The sequence below is a fragment of the Heloderma suspectum genome, chromosome 16 (genome assembly GCF_057233095.1).
Source record: "Heloderma suspectum isolate Gila_16-S chromosome 16, 16-S_ref, whole genome shotgun sequence".
Taxonomy (NCBI): Eukaryota; Metazoa; Chordata; class Lepidosauria; order Squamata; family Helodermatidae; genus Heloderma; species Heloderma suspectum.
In genome coordinates this window covers 19,979,828-19,997,965 of record NC_139473.1, presented here as the reverse complement: position 1 = coordinate 19,997,965, position 18,138 = coordinate 19,979,828, and the positions used below count along the sequence as shown (strand labels likewise).

Below are 18,138 nucleotides of genomic sequence, written 5' to 3'. Positions count from 1 at the left end.
TCACAAGTAAAATCATCATCAGAGCGGTACGTACTATTTAAGTTTCTGCACTCTTGTCTCCTGCCTGAACCCAAGGCTGCTCCGCTTCCTGCTCTGCCATTTGAGAGCACTCACCGCATTCAACTGGAATTTGGTCACGTCAGACTTTTGCGCTCCAATTAAGAGTGACGCAGAGTTCCTTACAGGTAGGAATCAACAGGGAAACCTGTCCTCCAAACAGGTCAGAGGAAGCCTGATGTATGAATCCAAACTTGAACACAACTTCTCTCAGGCACCCTCCTTAGCTCAGCCCCACACTGAACAGCCCTCCCTCACCACACCCTCCAAATGGAAGGACTCTTCATCTTTCAGAATACAAACTTCTCTGTTGTTTTAAAGATACCACAGCTGGCAGAGACCTTCTGCAGGGCTGAACAATACTGAATTCCCCAACCCAGGTGAGAGCACGGGGCAGCCGTTTACCCGGGGCTTATGTGGAACAAGCAAGGGAGGCCAAACTTCTCAGACCATGAAGCGCTAACATAGTGTACAATCCATCTCTCACTAATTTTTTTTGCAATGGGGGCACATGCAAGAACACCCCTACCACCAACAGACTCTATTCCCTGGGTTAAGGCCCATTGCTCCCACGCTGTTCACCTTGACACCCCAAATGCTCACCTCTCGAGCATCAACTGAAGGCTTTATAGACACACCCATTTGTCTGGAACATCTAGTCCAGCATTCTGTTCACATCGTGGCCAAACCACTGGGAAAACCACAAGCAGGACATGAGTGCAACAGCACCCTCTCGTATATAGGCATACTGCCTCTGATACTGGAGGTAGCACATAGCCATCAGGACTAGTAGCCATTGAGAGCCTTCTCCTCCACAAATGTGTCTAAACCCCCTTCTAAAGCCATCCAAAGTGGTGGCCATCATGACAACCTGTGGTAGCGAATTCCATAGTTTAACCATGTGCTGTGTGAAGTATTTCCTTCTATCCATCCTGAATCTCCTGCCGTTCAGTTACATGGGATGACCTTGGGTTCTAATATTAGGAGGGAGGGAGAAAAATATCTCCCTATTTATTTTCTCCACAACATGCATAATTTTAGACACCTGTATCTTGCCTCCCCTCACTCGCCTTTTTTTCCCTAAGCACATCAGTCCAAGATGTTGTAACCTTTCCTCATAGAGGAATTATTCTCCTTCAATCCCCAGAGACCAAGAAGTTCCCAAGTTCAATCCCCAGGAACTCCAGCTAAAACATCTTTCAGGTATGGGGGCTGGAAACCCCACCCAGTCACCCCAAGAAGTTGGAGAATGGCTGACAGCCTGAGTAGGACATACTGCATTAAATGGATCACCAAACCAACACAAGGCATCTACATATAAGCCCATTTCTACTGTTCCCACAAACTGAAGTGTTACTGTTGGTGTATATAAATGCCTGCGTCCATTCCTCATCCATTCTCCTCTACGAAAGCTCACGCTTTATAACAGTTCTTTGCCAACCAGAACTTACTGTGCTAGTAAAGGCTCCGGTTTATGCAAGTGGATATGAAACAGAACTGTGGAACAGGAGAGCGACTGGCCGTAAAAGGGAGGGCACACGGGAGGTGGGAAACGAATACGTGTCACTGGTTTCTTTATAAACTGTAAATTCCAGGTTTGTTAACTCACCCAGCCTGGGGCCTCCCACCTCAGGAAAACGGTAGTCCAGCCTTCCCCAACTTGGTACCCTCCAGATGGGCTGGACTTCAACTTCCATCACACCCAGCCAGCATGGGAGTTGAAGTCCAACACATCTGGAGAGTACCAAGTTGGGGAAGGCCGGACCACTGCATCAGATGCCCTGTAAAGCGGGGGTCAGCAATAAATTTGGATGAGTGGGAGCAACGAGGAGAAAGCTGGATCTTGTCCACGTCTTTCCTCTCCCCACCAATCGCCTCCCCAGCCATTTTTCGCCAGGTGGACAGCTACGACAAGAAGTCATGTCCATCAGAAAGAGAACAGCCAGTCCCACCACCCACAAGGGCTGACATTCGAAATCCTTCCCCCTGTCAAGAGACAGGAAGGAACCTGAGCCTCCTGGGTGACAGGAAGTGACCACAGCTCCCTAGAGAGGCCTGCTTCAACCTCAGAGAGCCAGTGGGAGAGAAAATGCCAACCTAAAGGCTACACATATTCTGGCGCAAGCCCCACAGCCACTACAGTGTGGATATTTGGCAGGGACCCACAGCCGAAATCCCCGATGAGTCTACCTCACCAGTTGCTAGGGAGCGACAGCAGGAAAGGGCCGTTTGCCGCCAAGCCCTGGACGCAACTGCTTGCCACTGTGAGGAGCAGGATGCCATACTCCAGAGACCCTTTCTGATCCAGCCAGGAGGCTCTTATAAAGCGTCACATAAACTCATGGCACACACGCATCAGTAGCTGTTAACACTGGGAGCTCAGAAATGGAGCCTCCGTATTCAGAAGCAGTATACCTCATTGTCGGATCCTGGGGACATACTATGAGGGGGACGGGTTACCTTCATGCCCCACTGGTGGGCTTCCCTCCCAGAAGCGTCTGGCCAGCCACTGTGGGACGAGGACTAGAAGGCCCTCCCATCTTCCTATATACAATAACCTGCAGTTGCTGCATTTACATTCTACAGTTTCAGCTGCACGTGTAAGACATCCTCCATACGCACCTTAACACTGTATGGTGGGAAGTGGCTCCATGTTTTCCTTTTCCCTCCTCATTTGTCTTTCCTTGCTTGTTGCGTCTTTTTAGACTGTAAGCCTGGGGGCGGGGCTGTGTTGTTTGACTGATGACATGTATGCCTGGCTGGGAGCCGTTCGGGGTGAGGGGCGGCACAGAAATACTTTGATTAAATTAAACGCGTGTCTGTCTAGTTATTGAATCCAAGCACTTTGCAAACACCCCCAAAAGCCAACCTTAGCAAGATGGTCCATTCTGAAGCCAATGCAAAGGAGCACTCAATTAAAAATGTCATGCTGACACACAAAACTGTTTTCCAAACAGTCTGTGCCACTCGCTGTAAGATAAACAGTCATGTGCACACCTGCTCGAGTAGTTATAGAAGCTTCCTTTCAGAATGCACCGCAACCCAGTACAATTGAGACATTCTTTAACACACGGACTGTACACAGGCCCTGGCATTTCTCAGACAGCCACCCATCTGTTGCATTCATTACCCAAACAAGCTTATCATAGAAGACATCTGCAGCAAGCCAAAGCTGTCCATTTGGCATTAGGGATATCTCAAAACACACACACTCACACACACTTCCTCCAATTAAGAAACAATCGACTAGCGTCCTCACACGTCAAGCTTGATGTCCAAGTCTTCCTAATTCTCAAAACCAGATTAACTGTTGAGGCCTGATTTTTGTACAGCAGCCTTCCTTGACCTGGCGCCCTATAGACAGGTTGGACTACAACTCCCACCAGCCCCAGCCAGGATGCTGCCTGGGGATGGTGGGAACCATAGTCCAACACATCTGGAGGGCACCAGGTTGGGAAAGGCTGCTATACAGTTATACAGAGAGAAGGTGCAGCCAATCTACCCCGTAGGACTGATGTTCAGTGACAGAACACCTGCTTTGCACACAAAAAGGCCTCAGGTTCACTCACTCGAGGCATCTCCAGGCAAGGCCGGGAAGAATCCTAGGGTCAGAAGGGGCCTACAAGACCATCGAGTCCAACCCCCTGCTCAGTGAAAGAAGCCTGATTCCCAGACGGTCTCCCATCCAAGTACTAACCAGGGCTGACCCTGCTTAGCTTCCGAGACCAGACGAGATCAACTCCTGTCCGAGCTCCTGGAGAGCCAATGCCTGTCCGTGGGGTGCCACACTGGGCTAGATGCTCTGACTCAATATAAGGCAACTACCGTGTTCTTGCAGGACTGCAGCTGTAGTCCCACATTTAACAGAGATGCAACTGAATAAACTAGTTGTGTCGCATCAAAACCAGAGACAGTGCCCCCACACACACACTTGGAACGCAAGAGCTCAGCAGGTTGCCAGAGCCACAGTGATCAGAGGACCAAAAAGGCTCAAGGGAACAGGAGAACACATGGGAGGCATGATGCAAGACCACAGAGCATAACATCACAGGAGACGGAGGAAAGCGCGGCACAGCAGATGATTACATTTCTGCAAAAAAGGAACGCCAGCAAGTGACTGTCTTCCTTTTTTAAAAATAATTTTTAGGCTGCCATCAAGAGAGGAATTATCTCCAGTCGGGGTACAAGATACAAATCCACGTGAAGAGTGCACCATGAGTGGTTGGGGGTAGCCACAGATCAGTGACAAGGACCGTAACTCAGCTGCAGTTAGTTATCCAGGGGTGCAAATCCAGCCCTCCCACGTTCCCCAGAATGCCACACCCCCTTCTCCTGGTTCAGCCCCCTTACCCCCACCACAGATTGTTCAGTGGCTTCCCAGCTTTGGGGTAGTTTTTTCCCCCATTGTGAAACCCTGAACTGCCTCTCCTAAGGCTTAGATACTGGCAATAAGAGGTTTGGGCTGAAATATGCAAATGCCGGTCAAAGCAGACAGTTCAAGCAAGCTGGATCAAGGATCTGACTAGAATAATGCAGTTTCAGTTGCCAGTTCAAGCATAGCGGAGCTGGGAAAGAAGGTTCTCAGCCCAATTGGAGTAAACAGCACTGGGCTGATGGACGATTGGTTGATTGGGCAGCTTCATATACTCAAAGCAAGAGCTGTTCATAGATACCAGCGCAACCCAGATATCAGGCTAGTAAGCTTTGGATCTGGAATCTGGATCTGGACCTGGAATGTCAGATCAATGAATCAAGGTAAGTTGGAGGTGGTCAAACATGAGATGGCAAGATTGAACATCGACATCTTGGGAATCAGCGAACTAAAATGGGCAGGCATGGGCGAATTTAATTCATATCTACTATTGTGGGCAAGAATCCTGTAGAAGAAATGGAGTAGCACTCATAGTCAACAAAAGGGTGGGAAAAGCAGTACTGGGGTACAATCTCAAAAACGATAGAATGATCTCAGTACGAATCCAAGGCAAACCATTCAACATCACAGTAATTCAAGTCTATGCCCCAACCACTGAGGCCGAAGAAGCTGAGGTTGATCGGTTCTATGAAGACCTACAACACCTTCTAGAACTAACACCAAAAAAAGATGTCCTCTTCATCATAGGGGATTGGAATGCTCAAGTAGGAAGTCCAGAAATCATCGGGATAACAGGCAGGCATGGCCTTGGTGTACAAAATGAAGCAGGACAAAAGCTAATAGAGTTTTGCCAAGAGAACACGCTGATCATAGCAAACACTCTTTTCCAACAGCACAAGAGGCGACTCTACACATGGACATCACCAGATGGTCAATATCGAAATCAGATTGATTATGTCCTTTGCAGCCAAAGATGGGGAAGCTCCATACAGTCAGTAAAAACAAGACCTGGAGCTGACTGTGGCTCAGATCATGAGCTGCTTCTTGCAAAATTTCGGCTGAAATTGAAGAACGTTGGGAAAACCACTAAACCGTTCAGGTATGACCTAAATCATATCCCTTATGAATATACAGTGGAGGTGAGGAATAGATTTCAGGGATTAGACCTGATAGACAGAGTGCCTGAGGAACTATGGACGGAGGTCCGTAACATTGTTCAGGAGGCAGCAACGAAATCCATCCCAAAGAAAAAGAAATGTAAGAAAGCCAAGTGGCGGTCTGATGAGGCTTTACAAGTAGCTGAGGAAAGAAGGGAAGCGAAAAGCAAGGGAGAAAAAGGAAGATATATCCAACTGAATGCAGAGTTCCAGAGAATAGCAAGGAGAGACAAGAAGGCCTTCTTAAATGAACAATGCAAAGAAATCGAGGAAAACAACAGAATGGGAAAGACTAGAGATCTCTTCAAGAAAATCGGAGATCTCAAGGGAATGTTTTGTGCAAAGACGGGCATGATAAAGGACAAAGAAGGCAGGGACCTAACAGAAGCAGATGACATTAAGAAGAGGTGGCAAGGATACACAGAAGAACTATACAGGAAAGATCGTAATGTCCCTGATAGCCATGATAGTGCGGTCACTGAACTTGAGCCGGACATCCTAGAGAGTGAAGTCAAGTGGGCCTTAGGAAGCATTAGTAACAACAAAGCTAGCGGAGATGACAGTATTCCAGCTGAGCTATTTAAAATCCTAAAAGATGATGCTGTTAAAGTGCTGCATTCAATATGCCAACAAATCTGGAACACTCAACAGTGGCCACAAGACTGGAAAAGGTCAGTTTACATTCCAATTCCAAAGGAGGGCAACGCCAAAGAGTGTTCAAACTACCGCACCATTGCGCTCATTTCACATGCCAGCAAGGTGATGCTCAAAATCCTACAAGCTAGGCTTCAGCAGTATGCGAACCGAGAGCTACCGGAAGTACAAGCTGGGTTTCGAAGAGGCAGAGGAACTAGAGATCAAATCGCCAACATTCGCTGCATCATGGAGAAAGCAAGAGAATTCCAGAAAAACGTCTATTTCTGCTTCATTGACTACGCTAAAGCCTTTGATTGTGTGGATCACAACAAACTGTGGCAAATTCTTAAAGTGATGGGAGTACCAGACCACCTTACCTGTCTCCTGAGAAACCTGTACGAGGGTCAAGAAGCAACAGTAAGAACCAGACATGGAACAACCGATTGGTTCCAAATTGGGAAAGGAGTACGACAAGGCTGCATATTGTCGCCCTGCTTATTTAACTTATATGCAGAGTACATCGTGAGAAATGCCGGGTTGGATGAATCACAGGTCGGAATTAAGATTGCCGGGAGAATTATCAACAACCTCTGATATGCAGACGATACCACCCTAATGGCAGAAAGCGAAGAGGCTCTAAAGAGCCTCTTGTTGAGGGTGAAAGAGGAGAGTGCAAAAGCTGGTTTGAAACTCAACATTAAAAAAACTAAGACCATGGCATCTGGCCCCATCACTTCCTGGCATATAGAAGGGGAAGAAATGGAAGCAGTGACAGATTTTACTTTCTTGGGCTCCAAGATCACCGCAGACGGTGACTGTAGCCATGAAATTAAAAGACGCTTGCTCCTGGGGAGGAAAGCTATGGCCAACCTAGACAGCATAGTAAGAAGCAGAGACATCACCTTGCCGACAAAGGTCCGTATAATCAAAGCTATGGTTTTCCCAGTAGTAATGTATGGCTGTGAGAGCTGGACTATAAGGAAGGCTGAGCGCCGAAGAATTGATGCTTTCGAACTGTGGTGCTGGAGAAGACTCTTACGAGTCCCCTGGACTGCCAGGAGGTCCAATCAGTCCATCCTAAAGGAAATCAACCCTGAGTGCTCATTGGAAGGACAGATACTGAAGCTGAAGCTCAAATATTCTGGCCACCTAATGTGAAGAGAAAACTCTCTGGAAAAGACCCTGATGCTGGGAAAGACTGAAGGCAAAAGGAGAAGGGGACGGCAGAGGATGAGATGGCTAGATAGCATCACCGATGCAATGAATATGGACTTGAGCACGCTCCGGGAGAGAGCGCAGGACAGGAAGGCCTGGCGTGCTATGGTCCGTGGGGTCACGAAGAGTCGGACACGACTGAACGACTGAACAACAACAACAAAGCTTTGGATCAGCACAGAAAGTCTCATTCAAGAAGAGCTCGCAACCAACCATGTTTGGGTCCAGAAAGCAACTTTTTGCTGTTTCCCAAGCACAGCATGACATAATCTCTTTCCATACATGTTGACATACTGCCTTAAAGCCGACATCTTGCCTCCAAACCAAGGACACAGAATCACAGAATCGTAGAATAGTAGGGTTGGAAAGGGCCTGTAAGACCATCAAGTCCAACCTCCTGCTCAATGCAGGAATCTAAGTCAAAGCATCCCTGACAGATGGCATCAGCCACGATTTGGCGCTATCCGGAGGTAACAGCTGCACCCTAGATGAAGACGTTAAGGAAACGGTTAAGGTGCCTCTTAACACTTGATCCGAGGGAGGGGCTTGTGACTCAGTGGTAGAGCACATGCTTTGTATGCAGAGAGTCCCCAGTTCAATCCCCAGCATCTCCAGGCAAGGATGAAGAAACTCCTGCCTGAAGTCCTGGAGAACTGCTGCCAGTCAGTGTCGACAATACTGGCCTAGATGGATCAAGGGTTGGACTCTGTGTAAGTCAGGCAGCTCCCAATGTTCCTAAAAAAGTACTGACTCTACACATAACAAACAGCAGCAGGAGCGTTTGCCTTACCTACATGATCCACATTCAGAGGTTCTCAGTTCAGGGCTGTAATTTTGAGGTAACAATGATTCATACAATCTGAGTTATGAATCACACCCCCTGACTGGCTCTCGGATGATTCACAGGCTTCAACTACATCTGACATGCATCACATGTCGTTTTTCCCCCTTACGTTTTCTTTCTATCTAAAACTGCCACCCAGGCTGCAGTCTCCAATGCGAGATGGGGAAGCGGGCGAGGGGGGGGGGGGAAGAGGCACCTTAACCTTTTTGTTAACCTCTCTATCTATGGTTCAACCTTAAACCCATTAGAAAGTAAATTCCATCGAACTTAGTGTGACTTAATCCCAAGTAAGCATGCCTAGGATCATCCATCAATCATATTGGAAAAAAACCCTCTCTCCCTTCAACTCACTTCAGCCTGATTCACCTCCAACTTGCAAAAACAACTCAGAGCTTAGAATAATTAAGGAACTCCACGTTATCCCTGAGTAAACTGTCCATTTAAGCAAAGCCCCAAGAATGTTATGGTAACTACCTCGTACTTAAAAATCTTGATCCAGTTTACAGTACAGGTGAGAGTTGCAATGCGGCTGAAAGCAACACATTGGATGGGATAAAATTACAGAGGGATGCCCTAATTTGGGACTCTTGTTTACCCTTTTATTTGCTTATTTAAATTACAGGTTTTGAGTAGACAGCATTATAAGGGTGTAGAAACACACAGAGGACCCACTTTTATGGAGCAAGTTTATTTTGGTGACATCACGCACGTTTGGTGCTGTTGAAGTCAGAGAATGAGATACAAAGAGCTGATCCAGCCAGGCTGCTCATTTTATCATCATTCCTATTGCTATGGGTTTCCCATCAGATTTCTCCAAGGAGGACCATCAATGTGAGTTGCCCTGAGATAATTCCTGGCCAGAGCCTTGGACTTGTTAATGGCAGGGCCATTTCCATGAGAACTGTTAGACCATTTCCCTCCAGTAAGAAGACTTTGGGGGTGGGGGTAGGGATTTCAGACCTGGAGGGGGGCAGAACACCTCCCCACTCCCACAGCTAATGTGATCTAGAGGTCTGAATGCAAGGAAGAAACAAAAGGACAAAATTGCAGTTGGAGTCAAAGAATGAGACACAGACAGCTGAGTTTGGCTGTCTGTTGGAGGAGCTTTCCCCAACCTGGCAAGAGCCAGATATGCTGGACTGCACCTCCCATAATCCCCAGACAGCATGGCCCATCATGGCTGTGGGTGACGGGACATGCAGTCCGACACATTTGGGGGCTGCAGCTTGGGGTAGGCTGGCTTAAGCTGTACTCCACCTACCATCAACCTGCATTGGAAATAAATAAACGTATCACAAAACATCAACAGGGCTCCAATAACCACCTTCCAAAGGGAACCAAGCCCAGATAAGTGCTGTGCTCTTAGAACCTCTCACCACTCAGAGAAGTGGGCAGCGCATAACACTGTTAATAGCAAGCTTCACAGCACGTGCTGATCATTCTATAGCCAGAGCACCACCACAGACAAGAGGGAGGTCTCTGTGGGCTCAAGTAAAGCCCAAGAGTTGCAGAAGTACAACAAATCCCGAAAACCTAAGAACTACGCATGTGGACGCTCACGTTGGGAAAGATCAGAGAAAGAATGTAAAAACTCAGCCAAGCTGCCAAATCACAACATAAGACACATTTTAACTGGGGAGGGCGGAAACAGAGCATGAAGTGGGTGGGGACAAGGCGAGCAAGGACAGAGGGCAAGGAGGAAGTCAGGACAAGGAAGAAGTCTGGTGATGAGGGTTTTCCAGAAAACCTTGAACCAAACATTTTCCACAAAGTTCTCCACAACATTTTCCCTATGCAAATTAAGATAATTACGGTAAGGTAAGGTAAGGTAAGGTAATTTGCATTGGAAAAGTTTCAGTTTGCACCAGGAAATTTTCTGATGCTCTAGAGCTCAGGTAGGCAACTTTTGGCCCTCCAGATGTTTTGGCCTACAACTCCCATCAGCCCCAGCCATCACAGCCAGTGATGAGGGATCATAGTTGTAGGCCAAAATGTTTCGAGGGCCACAAGATACCCACCCCCACCCTAGATAATGATCTAGTTCCGCTTGTTTATTTTACTTGCATTTAATAAGGTAAAGGTGTCCCCAACAAAGCTAAAAATAAAGTTGCCTGCATTCATTTTGTGTCTCAATACACCACAGGTATTTGTCCTGAAACATTTGAGGAAAATAATTAAAGCACACCTAATGTGATTTATATGTTAGATCATGTAGGATCTTTCACTGGAATGCTGAATCATCAGAAAAACATTAATTACAGCTTTGAAACCACCAAGCTTACCTAATGTTGTATTTGCAATTGGCATCCATTCGTTGCTACTAATGAAATTATGAAATGGAAATTTTTCAGTGGAAAAATAAAACACTGGAAAATTTTCCAGAAAAATGTCCACCCCACATTAGTGGTTTTTGTGTAGCTTTGTAAAAATAAACACTACGGGCGGGAACCAACCTGCCCCAAAATCCAGCCAGTGAGGACTGACTGTGCTCTGACACATAATATTGACTACCAGTTGGAAAAGAGACTTTGGGGGGGGGGGAATAGAACCAAGAATCCCAGGGGAGGGGGCATGGCTGTTTGGAAGTCAGAACAGGACATTCCACACTGGAATATTTTGTGGCAGAATCCAATTCTTATTTTACATTTTTTGCTTTCCTTTTCCCAGCATCAAAAATGGTCAAATTAATTCTTTACCCAGGAATAAAACTCTTTAATGAGTTTCTGCCATGCATTGAAAACTTGGTTGTTCAGGCAGGCATTTGGGGTGGGTTAGGGAAATTTTAGAAAATGTTTTAATGTGTAATTTTATTGTTTTTAAACGGTTTGTATTATTGTACATCGCCCAGAGTGGTTGGGTGACTGGCCAGATGGGCGATTAAGAAATTTAATAAATAAAGGAATAACACCAGCATACATTTGCCAAGATCTTCCACAGTTCAAACACATTTGTTAACAATTAGATGTTACAAAATTCAAGATGCCCCTCTTTAAGCTGTAGCCTCACTTTCTCTCCCTTGAACTCAATTCCCTCTCACTACCCAGCACCAGACATGCAACCTCCCATCATCCCCATCAACAAGGCTACAAATGTATTTCAAATGTGCACACAACCAGGAGATTCTAGGAACTAAGCCAATATCCATTTTCTTTTTAGGAGCGTAGGTATCTGGAACTGTCCCAGCCCAGCAAATCCCATCCATCAAATACCTTGGTTAAGTGGAATCTAGATGGCCAAATAAGTTTAGAAGCAGCTGACAAGTTCCAGACATTTGAGAATACAGCAGTCTACACAGATTGTAAGACACTGAACTGGCTCGTACATGACGCTAACCCATGGTTTATTTAATCCATGGGTTGTTAAATTCTGGGTTGTCGTGAAGTGCACAGCAGCCACCCTAATAAACAATGCTTTGTTAACCACGAACATGGAGCGGGCAAAGGAGGAGAGAAACAAACCCAGGGATTGAGAAAACAAACCATGGTTTGTTTGATCGTCTGCCAGACAAACCATGGGTTAACCGTGAGTGAAATAAACCATGGGTTAGCATTATGTGCAAAACAGAACATCTATGTTCTCTACAATACCTTATGTGGATGGAGTTATACACATAATGCACAGGTTCAGTACCAGATCAATGCCCTTGACAATCCCTCCAAAAATGACAACATTGTTTTAAAATGTTTCCCAGGACTACATTCCAGAGATGCCAGATCAAAGCTCAACCACAACTAAGTAGGGACTGTCCTCTCCTGCTGCAGCACCATACCTTACAGGGAGCACATTAGGTTGTACAGGATCACAATGTTCCAGCCCCAGAGGCAGCAAACTTTTACAGCACAGCAATTACAGATACAACAAGACTCCTTGGCCTGTTTCTCCTAAGCAATTCAATTATCCACTGTCACACAAGTCACCATGCAACACTGGCCACGCTCCATTAAGTTCTAAATGATACCAAGAGCAGTGCGCAAATCATGTAGATTCATAGTACTCCTTAGGCAAGTGTGGTGGCTCAGTGATAGAGCCCCTGATTTGCATGCAGAAGTCCCTGGTTCAATCCTTGGCTGGGTAGGGCAAAGAAAGAATCCTTCCTGAAACCCTGGAGAGCTGCTGCTGCCGCCAGACAGCATAGACAGTATTGGGCTAGATGGACCCGTGGTCTGACTCGGTATAAGTAGGCTTCTGATGTTCATGCATTTCCCTCTTACCCCATACAAGCTACATCTCCTGACAAAATCAACAGGCAACTAGACTAGATTATCTCAAGGAGCAATTTTGACCTTAGTTGGAGCTTGGCAATGCACCATTGTCTTCTAGGCTGTTGCAGATAGCCCCAAGTAAACAAACACCCTATTTTCCAGTCCACAACCCAGCTAAAGAGAATGCTGAAACCCAAGAACCATTTCCTCTTGTTCCTTATTTGCGCTACACAGAAGCACAAGGAAGGAGGAAGGAGTTGTGTAACTCAAAACTACTGAGGGCAAAGCCTATATCAAGATTACACCAAGTGGATTTTAACACATACCAGACAAAAACACGTTCAGCTCCAAAGATAAAACTGCACACTAACTTAGCAGCGAACTCCAAACCATGGGCATGAAACATCTTTGCCCCTTGCATATATACACACCTTGAGAGCAAATAAATGCAGCCTTCCCAAACCTGGGATGATTTGGACTATAACTTCCATCATTCCTGACCACTGGCCATGCTGGCCATAGCCCAAAACATCTGGAGAGCAAATGATTTAATACAAGAAGAGAGGCACGCATGCCATGTCTGAGTCCGAGTGCAACATTAATTTTATTGCTAGAGACCAGCCTTTCCCCAGCCCAGTGCCCTCCAGATAAGTTAGTTAACTCCCAGCACACCCCAGCTAACCACGCTGGCTGGGGATGATGGGAGTTGTAGTCCAACACATCTGGGCGCCTCATTGGGGAAGGCTGATACAGAGCCATCAGTGTGTATGTTGTTTTCCAGAGCGGCAAGAGGCCAAGTCCCTGCCCCAAGGAGCAAACAATCTGAATTTCAACACAGGAGAAACAGGAGAAGACAGGGAGGCTGCGGTGAAAACGAAAGAAACATGCGTGATTGTTTCAGTTACACACGCTTAGGCTTAGTTACAGGCTCAGTTACAGCAGGGCATGGGAGGGAGGGGGCTGTGCTATGGACTTCATGGAAAAGGCAGGTTTTGAGGACAGATATGAAGAGAGCTGGCTTCACATGCGTGTTCTGGGAGGCAGCTCCAAGAAATACACAGCAGTAAGGGAGAAAAGGCAGAGCCTTCTGGGGGTGGGGCAGGGAGGCCTTTGAACAGTGAAGGGTGGTGCAGCTGGAGACCACAGGCAGGAATTCATCAGCTTAAGGGCAGAGAGAGATAAGGGGACTAGGCCATGGGGCTTTGAAGGCAAGGAAAAGCAGCTTATGCTGGATCCAAAAGCAGATAAGAGACCACTGTGGGGATTTAAGGAGGGACATCACGTGATCACGAGTTTCATCATTTTAGCCATTAACCACAAGACAGAATACAACACAAAGCATTGGCTACGGACCAGCTCATCAATTTCAAATCAGAAAATGTTAGATCTCTACAGCAAAATTTATAACAAGGCAGTGAACAAATTCAGCACAAGGTTTTGCTAGTGCCAGGAGAATAAAGCCATTTCACAAGGTACCTCAATGTTACTGTTGGCGAGTCAACCTGTTTGTTTTTTTAAAGGTAGCCCAGTGTTCAGAGCTCCTCAAACTATTTTTTCATCACACAGAGTGACGGTGGGAAACTAAACAGAGAACAAGGAAGACTTGGTCACCACCACAGTAACAAAAGCAAGACCTTTCAGAACCTCCCCTCCATTACCAGAGATGCCATCAGCTGGAACCCAGATACTGTGTAGATTAGCCTCCCTTTCAGAAATTTTGGATTACAACTCCCAGTGTTCCTGACCCTTGGCCATGCTGGCTGGGGGGTGATGGGAGTTGCAGTCCAAAACATGTGGAGGGCAAGGCTGGGGTCGATTCTCTCCAAAAGCAGAACTTATTTAATTATTTATTACATTTATATCCCACCTTTTTTCCTCTTTGAGGAACCCAAGGTGGCGTACATAATCCTCCTCTGCTCCATTTTATCCTCACAACAACAACCCTGTGAGGTAGGTTGGGCTGAAAGTCTGTGACTGGCCCAAAGTCACCCAGTGAGCTTCCATGGCCGAGTGGGGACTAGAACCCAGATCTCCTGGCTCCCAGTCCAACACTCTAGCCACTACACCACACTGGCTCTTACCTAACATAGATACACTTCTAACTCCTATTTGTACTTAAAACATATTCAGCCTAGGACAATGCAATATGAATGGATGTTTCCAATCCTTCTGTACTCGGAAAGGAATAACCTTTGTGTGAGACAGACATTTCTCTGAGCTGACCAATCACCTTTAAGGCCTGACTCGCTGATCGCACTCCTTTTAGAGCACCCACTGCCGGTTGCCACTGCATACTGATCTACTAAAACGTAAAAGTAAACGCGTATTCTCAATCTGCTGCTGAAACGGAAGTGGGGAGGGGTATTTCCTTTAGACGTATTTGCTACAGCTGCAAAAAAGCAATGCAGAAATGTGAATACAATTTCCATCTGGTGACACACCACACAGAATTCTAAGCACGTTTACTCAGAAGTACTCAAAGAGCTTCAGCTATTGGGCGGTATAGAAATGAAATGAAATGAAATAAATAAATAAGTTCCACCGGGCTCAGTAGGACTTACTCCCAAGTAAATGTGCATAAGATTCCAGCCACAGTCTAGCAGTTCCACACACCGCCAAACTGAGGTTTTATGGTACACTTCTTAACCAAGAACCTTTGCACACGCACAGCAAACCTTTTGGATGCTTTAAAGCATTTAGATACCACAAAGGCAGCAGTTAGCAACACATGGCAAACCTGCAACTTAAGGTGCATTCTTACTCGCAACAAACTTTATTTCAGCACTCCAGGGTCCCAATACCTGACACCCGTACTATACCCACTGTCCAGCAAGAAAATGGACTCTGCAGACTGGCCGTTGCTGTTGGGGTGTCTGCAATGACACTGCTGGTACCAGGACAAAACTTCCCCCTACATTAAGTGAAGAGAAGCATTTCCTATACCTCCAAAGGAGCCATTACCCCAAGGGCACCACAACAAAGCTCTGGCCACCCCCAACACAGAGACCAGGAGGGTGGGGCTAGGCCAGCGACCTCGGCTTCCACATCATTCTTCCCCTTCCAGCTCTGCCTCACCCCAGCCAGCACAAGCTCTCTGTCTGCAGTCCACAGGGCAAGGGCTCCATCTCCCCTTCCTTCCCAAGCTCTCTTAAATCGCTCTCTCCAACCAGGCAGTGCCCCCCAGCCAGCCTCCTTGCACCTCCCCCCAACCTCCCTCACAGCCCCCTTTCAAAGTAACATCTACACCCCATTCTCCATACAGACCCCCTTTTGCCAGCCCCACAGATCTAACACTTCCTCCTTCCACCCAAGTGTAGCCCAAAAATGCAAGCCTTCCCCCACCCACACACTTCTCTTGGTCTCCCTCCAAGTAAGCCCCTGCCCCCAACACCCCCCTCATGCTATTGACAATCTCCTCACCCCAGCCCACCCGAAAACCCAGCCCAACAAACTCAGTTCCCGAGGCTCCCTCCCAAAGCAACTGCTAACCCGCCCTCAGAGTGCCACACACTTCCTCCTGACCCACCACCCCAAAATTGGGGGTCTCTCATAAGGCAGAAGTAGCTTCCATCCCCACCTCTGCTTTGCCCAGCATTGTTTATTGTTTTATTTATCACGTGCACATCTTCCCTTTCCTCCAAGGAGCACAAAGCAGGCATACACAGCTGCCTCCCCCATTACCCTCACAACAACCCTGAGAGGTAGGTCAGGCTGAGAGACAGCGACTGGTCCCAAGACTTCCTAGCTGGCAGCGACTTGAGCCCGAACCTCCCCAGCCCCGATTAGCTCAACACTGACCACCACGCCACATGTCTCACCTCCACCCACACCAAAAAGGGACTCCTGCTCTTCAGTTAAACCCCTCCTACTCACCCCCCCCACACACACACACACAGAGACTACCCAGCCCTATGAACTCCGCGGCCCTCCCGCCATGGCTTCCCCTCAAAGCAACAGCTGGATCCACGCACACAGCGCCACTTTTCCATCCCTACAGATTCTACACTTTCTCCCCACCACCCAACCCTGGATCTCTGAATAACAACAACAACAACAACAACAACAACAACAACAACAACAACCACCCTCTGCACAGAAGACCTCACCTCCCCACCACAGGGCTCCCCCCTCCCCCTCCCCAGTCCTATCCCCCTCCCCCATCTCAGGGGTCCCCTCCCCGTCCCCCATCTCAGGGGTCCCTTCCCCCGTCCCCCATCTCAGGGGTCCCGTCCCCCGTCCCCCGTCCCCCATCTCAGGGGTCCCCTCCCCGTCCCCCATCTCAGGGGTCCCATCCCCCGTCCCCCGTCCCCCATCTCAGGGGTCCCGTCCCCCGTCCCCCGTCCCCCATCTCAGGGGTCCCATCCCCCGTCCTCCGTCCCCCATCTCAGGGGTCCCTTCCCCCGTCCCCCGTCCCCCATCTCAGGGGTCCCGTCCCCCGTCCTCCGTCCCCCATCTCAGGGGTCCCGTCCCCCGTCCCCCGTCCCCCATCTCAGGGGTCCCATCCCCCGTCCTCCGTCCCCCATCTCAGGGGTCCCTTCCCCCGTCCCCCGTCCCCCATCTCAGGGGTCCCGTCCCCCGTCCCCCGTCCCCCATCTCAGGGGTCCCTTCCCCCGTCCCCCGTCCCCCATCTCAGGGGTCCCGTCCCCCGTCCTCCGTCCCCCATCTCAGGGGTCCCTTCCCCCGTCCCCCGTCCCCCGTCCCCCGTCCCCCATCTCAGGGGTCCCGTCCCCCGTCCCCCGTCCCCCATCTCAGGGGTCCCATCCCCCGTCCCCCGTCCCCCATCTCAGGGGTCCCGTCCCCCGTCCCCTGTCCCCCATCTCAGGGGCCCCGTCCCCCGTCCCCCGTCCCCCATCTCAGGGGTCCCGTCCCCCATCTCAGGGGTCCCGTCCCCGGCCCCCAGCACAGGTGGGCCCACCTCTCCATCTCCCCCCGGGACCTCCGCACTCCCCCAATCAAGCCCCTCCGCTGGCATGCCCGCCCCGCCGCGCCCCTCCCGTCCAGCCCCCAGCGCACTCACTCTCCCGCGCGGCCCTTCCCCCCACAGATGCCCCAGCCCCACGTTAACCAGCAAGGCCGACCGCTGCTCCCGCGCGCCCCTCTCGCGGCTGCCCTTACTGCTCGCGGCCGAGCGCGGTCCCCGCCGCGGCCTCCGCCCCGCTGCCGCCGCCGCCGCCTCCGCCGAAGGCCGGGCGCCGACTGACTGGGCCAGCAGGGCGCGTGGGCGGGGCCCGGGCCAGGCCCCGCCCCTCGGCCGCCGGGCCGCCCTCCAGGCCGCCCCGCAGCGCCGGCGGCGGCGCTCGCGGCCATGGCAACGGCGAGGAGGGCGGCCGGGACCGCCGCCGCTCCGCTCTATGGCTGGGCTCGTCCGAGAGGGCGGCGCGGCCAGAGCGGCTCGCCGGAGCGCCACAGAGAGGGCGGCGGCGCGGCCGGAGCGGCCCGGGAAGCGCTGAGGGCGCCGGCCCGGCCCGGCCTCGCGCGTCCGGGCGGAAAACGGCGGCCCGCGGGCGGCTCCGCGCATCGGCGCGCCGCCACCCGTACGCGTCGCCAGCGGGAACGGGAGCGGCCGCGAGTGAGATAACAATTCGATCGATAGTATTAATGATTATTGATGATAATAATAAAGCATCGCCAACAGAAATAACAGCGATTGAAATA

At 49.4% G+C, this 18,138-nt stretch overlaps 1 protein-coding gene across 3 annotated transcripts in view; it reads right to left on the bottom strand.

The window, feature by feature from the left end:
- RFFL (ring finger and FYVE like domain containing E3 ubiquitin protein ligase) overlaps positions 1-17,707 on the bottom strand; it is a 37,229-nt gene extending 19,522 nt beyond the window's left edge. The window contains exon 1 of one of the 3 annotated variants that reach the window (XM_084822863.1): positions 17,599-17,707. The gene's annotated coding sequence lies outside the window, so the exon portion shown is untranslated. Of the gene's footprint in view, positions 1-13,959; positions 15,629-17,598 lie in introns of those variants that run through there. The other 2 variants (XM_084822862.1, XM_084822861.1) reach the window with 2 other exon arrangements.
- Between the last annotated feature and the right edge of the window lie 431 nt (positions 17,708-18,138).